This window comes from Vombatus ursinus, unplaced genomic scaffold (genome assembly GCF_900497805.2).
Source record: "Vombatus ursinus unplaced genomic scaffold, bare-nosed wombat genome assembly UNPS02014858.1, whole genome shotgun sequence".
Taxonomy (NCBI): domain Eukaryota; kingdom Metazoa; phylum Chordata; class Mammalia; order Diprotodontia; family Vombatidae; genus Vombatus; species Vombatus ursinus.
In genome coordinates this window covers 186,460-192,459 of record NW_020954636.1, presented here as the reverse complement: position 1 = coordinate 192,459, position 6,000 = coordinate 186,460, and the positions used below count along the sequence as shown (strand labels likewise).

The 6,000-nt window shown below is 38.0% G+C and overlaps 1 pseudogene; it reads left to right on the top strand.

Moving 5' to 3' along the window:
- Window positions 1–3,528: 3,528 nt before the first annotated feature.
- LOC114027280 lies at window positions 3,529–4,165 on the top strand (annotated as a pseudogene).
- Window positions 4,166–6,000: the final 1,835 nt, after the last annotated feature.

Below are 6,000 nucleotides of genomic sequence, written 5' to 3'. Positions count from 1 at the left end.
GTGTGTGTGTGTGTGTGTGTGTGTGTGTGTGTGTGTGTGTGTGTGTGAAGGTTTAAGAATGGAAAGTGGAGGTGGAGGGCAGGTTATGAAAGGCTTTGAATGCTGAACAGAGGATTTTATATTTGATCCTGGATGTGATAGAGAACCACTGGAGTTGATAGAGCGTGAGTGGGGCTAGAGTCAGAATGAGGGAGTGACATGATTAGAGATAAAATCAATGGAACTTGACAACTGATTGCCTTTGGAAGAAGGGCAGTGAGGAAAAGGAAATACACTTAGTTGTTGAGCCTGGGAGACTAGGATTATAGATAATGATAATTAAGAGAAGTAAGAAAGATGGGAGGAGTGATAGGTTTGTGGAGTATGATAATAAGTTCTATTTTGGACACTGAGTTTGAGATTGACCATAAATCATTCTGGCAGTGGAAATGGGGAACTAGAGTTCAGGGACAGGGACAGGGTCAGGACTATACATATAGATTTAGGGGTCATCTGAAGGTTGCTGAGGGATGAAACAGAGAAAGAAAGGGGACCAAAGCTATAGTCTGGAGGAGTACCCACGTTTAGGAGTCACGCAAAAAGAGTAATGAAGCATTAGAGAAGACAGTGAAGAAATTGTAAGAGAGGCAAGAGAAGAACAAGGAGAGAGGTAAAAGAAACCGAGAGAGCCCCAAGACAGAGGGATTGAAGTGCAATTGTTTTAATGAAATGCCTTGTCAGCAGTTTACCTAAATTATAAGTTACTATATTTTGAAGGACAGATAAGCATCATTTAAAAGTTGAAGGCAAAAATAAAATTTATGAATCACTATATATATATATATATATATATATATGTACTTGGAAATGAAGTACACGTCTGATGATTCTCAGATCTACTTATCTAATCCTAATGTCTCTGCTGACCTTCAATCTCACATCTCTACCTGCCTTTCAGACATCTCAAACTGTGTGACTTGAAGGCATATTAAACTCAACATGTCTAAAGCAGAACTCTATATTTCTACACAAAGTCTCTCCTTTTCTGAATTTTCCTCTGAGGACACAATCCTTCTAGTCCCTCAGGCTTGCAACCTAGGTGTCATCCTTGATTTCTCACTCTCTCTCTCACCCTTCACATCCAAACCTTTGCCAAGGACTGTTGACTTTCCCTTTATAACATCTCTCGTATGTGTCCCCTTCTCTCCTCTGATATTGCCACCACTTTGGCACAGGCTCTTATCACCTCATGCCTAGACTATTGCAATAGCCAGCTAGTTGGTCTCCCTACCTCAAGTCTCTCCCCACTCCAATCCATCTTCCACTCAGCAGTCAAAATAATCTTCCTTTCTACAATTTCTACTCTTTTTAAAATCCAATCCATTAGTCATCTATTACTATCTGTGGTCTTTCCCTTTAGAATATAGTATAAGAATGCCCCTTTGAGGGCAGCAAGTATTTGCTGTTTGTCTTTGCAAAGTAAACACTTAGTAAATGCTTGTTGATTGATAGTAGCAGGCACTGGGCTGCCAAATTAGTAATATACAAAGCTTACATTCTACTGAGAGGAAACAACTGGCACAAAGGTAAGTATCAACAAACAAACATTTTTATATACAAAGAAGAACACAAAGACAGAGAATTGTTCAGGAAACTGTGAATCTCTATTACAAATAGTTTTTTTTAAAAGATGTTTGTTAACCTTAATAGGGTGAGAACACCAATGCTATGCTGCATGTTTATATCTTCCCCTGGATTTCCTCCTCCTGCCTTTTGTGTATTTGTATAATATTTCATTTACTATTTTTATTTTCTTCTGTTTTACCCCGAATAACCACATTCACATCCTCTCAACAATTCCATCCCACCACAAAATAAGCTCTCCTTTGAACAAATACAGTCAAATAAAACAAATTCACACATTGGTTGCATCTAAAAACATATCTCATTTTATACCTACAGACTCTTAACTTTCTGCCAAGAGTTAGGAAGCATAATTCATCATCTGTCTTCTGGAGTATGACTGGTCATTGAAATTATCAGAGTTCTTAAGTCTTTTAAGGTTGTTTGTCTTTATAGTATTGTGATCATTATATATAAAGTGTTCTCCTAGTTCTGCTCACTTTTCTCTCTATCAATTAATATAAATTTTCCCCTATCTCTCTGAATCATTTTTCATCATTTCTTGTGGCATGATAATATTGCATTGTATTTATATCCCACATTTTGTTTAGCCATGCCCCATTTGATATATAATCCTTAATTCCCCCTCCCATTTTTTTGCTATTTAAAAAAGAACTGCTATAAATATTTTTATGATATGGATATTTTTCCTCAATCATTAATTTCTTCAAATACAGGCTTAGTAGTGGTATCCCTGAATCAAAGGGTCTGCATAATTCAGTGGCTTTTTGGGTACAATTCCAAATTACTTTTCGGAACTGGATCAATTTATATCCCTACCAACACAGACTTAGTATGCCACCTCATTCCCTACAATAATTGTCATTTTCCTTTCTGATCATTTTTGCCAGAATAATGGTGTGAGGTAGAAGTACAGAGCAGTTTTAATTTGCTTTTCCCTTTTTAGTAGTGATTTGGACTATTCATTTCCATATAGTTATTGGTAACATTTTCCTCTTCTTTTGAGAACTGTTGGCTCCTATTCTCTGAATATGTCTACTCCTATTAAATTTGTAAAACATAGATTACTGCTAAAAGCCTAATTGTGGTAAACACAAACTTTCTGTTTTGCAGAACTAATAATATGAAATCATGGAACCATTTTGAAAACAAGATCATTTGTCTTTGCCAGTGTTTGTAATTGTTCAATCAAATTGAGGGAGTGTTGAGAATGAACTTTTAAGATTTTATAACTGTAGGGGGTATAGGAATGTGTGAATGACATCAAGTTGATGGGCAAAATCAGAAACAAAATATAATTCTGCCCTGAGGGAAAATAGCTAGATGAATCATGATATTCTTGTGCCCAGGTGTAATGTAGTTATAAAATAAAAAACAAAAACCCTGCATAAGTGGCAAGCCACTCTTTGTGTGATGCTCCTTAAAAAAAGGTATCCCTGAGGAAATACTAGTGGAGCCTAATGAAATTTAAAAAAAATAATAAAAGAGCCATAACTTCACCACCAGCTTTGTCCATAGCTCCCATATCCCAAAGCAAAAGGGATCAAGCAAGCAGGAGTAAATGTTTTTGTATCTCTTCAAGATAACTGAATTTCAGATTTTGTTCCATTGATTCAACACAAATGAATCATAGGCTTAGGTTCCAGAGATGACATACCTATCTGTAAATAAACAGTAAATACTATTACTAGGAGTATAACTTGTACAGAGGGAACCATGAGCTTCTAAGTGGATGCATCCCCTGGGTATCTTCTCAGCTAAGTGGCACAGTAGATAAAGCAAAGGATTTGGAGTCAGACAGAGCAAACATGATTTTTAGCCCGAGTATTATGGGTAGCCTTGCTTAGGGGAACACCTTCTTAATCACTAGCTAAAAAAGTTGACTGAGATTCTTTTCCCGGGCAGCGTCAGCCATGGTGGACAGGCAGGTCCTGGCGATCGATGGGCGGGGCCATCTCCTTGGCCACTTGGCAGCCATCGTGGCCAAGTAAGTACTCCTGGGACGGAAGGTGGTCGTGGTTCGCTGCGAAGGCATCAACATCTCAGGAAACTTCTACCGGAACAAGTTGAAATACCTGGCCTTCCTCCGAAAGAGAATGAACACAAACCATTCAAGAGGCCCTTACCACTTCAGAGCCCCAAGCTGCATTTCCTGGAGGACAGTCAGAGGGATGCTTCCCCACAAGACCAAGCGAGGTCAGGCTGCCTTGGAACGCCTGAATTGTGTTTGATGGCATTCCTCCACCCTGTGACAAGCGGAAACACATGGTTTGTCCCAGCTGCTCTCAAAGTGGCCAGACAGAAGCCAACTAGAAAGTTTGCTTATCTGGGATGCCTGGCCCATGGGGTTGGCTGGAAGTATCATGCAGTGACTGCTACATTGGAAGAGAAGAGGAAGGAGAAAGCCAAGATCCACTATAGAAAGAAAAAGAAGCTTACTCAACTACCCAAGCAAGCCGAGAAGAATGTGGAAGGAAAAATCCACAAATACACAAAGGTGCTAAAGAATCACGGGCTGCTGCTGTGAGTCCAATAAAGTCTATCCTCTACAGCAACTGGAAAAAAAAAGTTGACTGAAAAAGCTGATGGATTAGAACAGTAACCCTTCCTTGCAAAGAAGAGGCTTTCTAACCACAGAACCCCCAGTGGAGAGTAGAATGAGTAGCAGATGTCCTTAAAGACTGCACCTTAGTTGAAGATTACAGATAAAGTACATATGGAAGTTGAAAGAAATTACTGGAGAAAAAAATTATAGCTCTCCCTTCCTGGAGAAAGGCTTATTAACTGCAGCATCCCCAGTGGGTGATAGGGTGTTAGAAGTAATCTTGAAAATATCTGAAGATCAGAGAGAGCAGACATATGATGCCTGATAGGGAACAGCAAAAGAAAAAAAAAACTACTTATGCAGAGCCAGCCCAGCACTAAGAAACAGAATGACATCATCAGAAGATACAGATAGCTTCCGTCAGGCCAGAAGGTTAAGTTGCCCCTCCCCATCTGTACCGTAATTATATATGCTTCTGATGTTTGTACACACCACATGTGATTCCCATTCATATCTATCTCCTCTTCCCACTGAATAGGCATATGTTTGTGAAAGAATCACTTCAAGGTTATGGGGGAAATGTTTTCATGTTATATTCTTAATACGCTATTTTATTAAGTGTCTTTGCTTTTAACTATAATGTGTCCTACTACTCACTAATAAAGATAGAAATATTAGAAGGGGCTCATTACCTATGTTTCCCCACAAAATACCTAGAACATGGGTCAGTTTTCTGGGGTTCTGTGGGTGAGGGGTCATCTAAATAAGACACTAAAACAAAATGATAAGAATCATATCTGCAATCTGCCCAAAAATCACATCATTATCACTAAGGCCAAAAAAAAAAGAAAACCAAAAAGGATTGTCCAATTCGATTTCCACATATGGTCCCTTCAGGTTTCATTTTTGTGACTTTTCTTTACTTCAAGACTATCCTTGGTATTATTGGCATTTGATTTGACCTAAGTACAAGTATTCACTTAACTGGAGTGAGTCAGTCATCTCGTGAAGCCCGCTTGCTTTATAGATGGAGAAATTGGGGCCATGAGAGGTTAAGAAATTCATTGAAGGTCACACAAGCTAGTAAGTGGCATAGTTAGGATTTTGAGCTCAAGTAATTTGACTATTATTATTATTATTATTATGATTGATGTTGTTCATTCGTTTCAGTCATGTCTAATTCTTCATGACCCCATTTGAAGTTTTCTTGATAAAGATAGTAGAGTGGTTTGCCATTTTCTTCTCCAGTTCATTTTATAGATGAACTGAGGCAAACAGTGTTAAGTGACTTGCCCAGGGTCATAGACTAGTAAGTGTTTCAGGCCAGATTTGAACTCAGGAAGATGAGTTTTCTTGACTCCAGGCCCAGCACTCTAACCCTTGTACTACCTATTTCTTGTGCTTGTGCTTGTTCTTGTTCTTCTTAATATTATTATTATTCAAATCTAGCATCTTTCTGCTGTACCATGCTGCTTAGAATTTTCTTATCTATTGAGACATTTTATTTTGCCAATAAAGAACTTAGTAAAATAAGGTGGTTTATAACCAATGAGTTGTTTTAATAGTACACTCAGCAGAAGAAAACAGCTTGCTAAACTAAGTGGCCACATCTGAAAGATACAATTTCAATTTTCTCATTAAAATTTCTAAAGTCAATTTCGTCTAATTTGGTTGAATGGTATGTTGCTGACTATTTTTTTTCCTGTTTATATACTAAGTAAATGATCCACAATTTGACAGATTTTGATGGCAAGACTGGAGATTTTAATCTAAAAGGGGACTTTCTAAGTAATTTAGTATAACTTCCATGTTTTACACAAGATGGCAGTTGA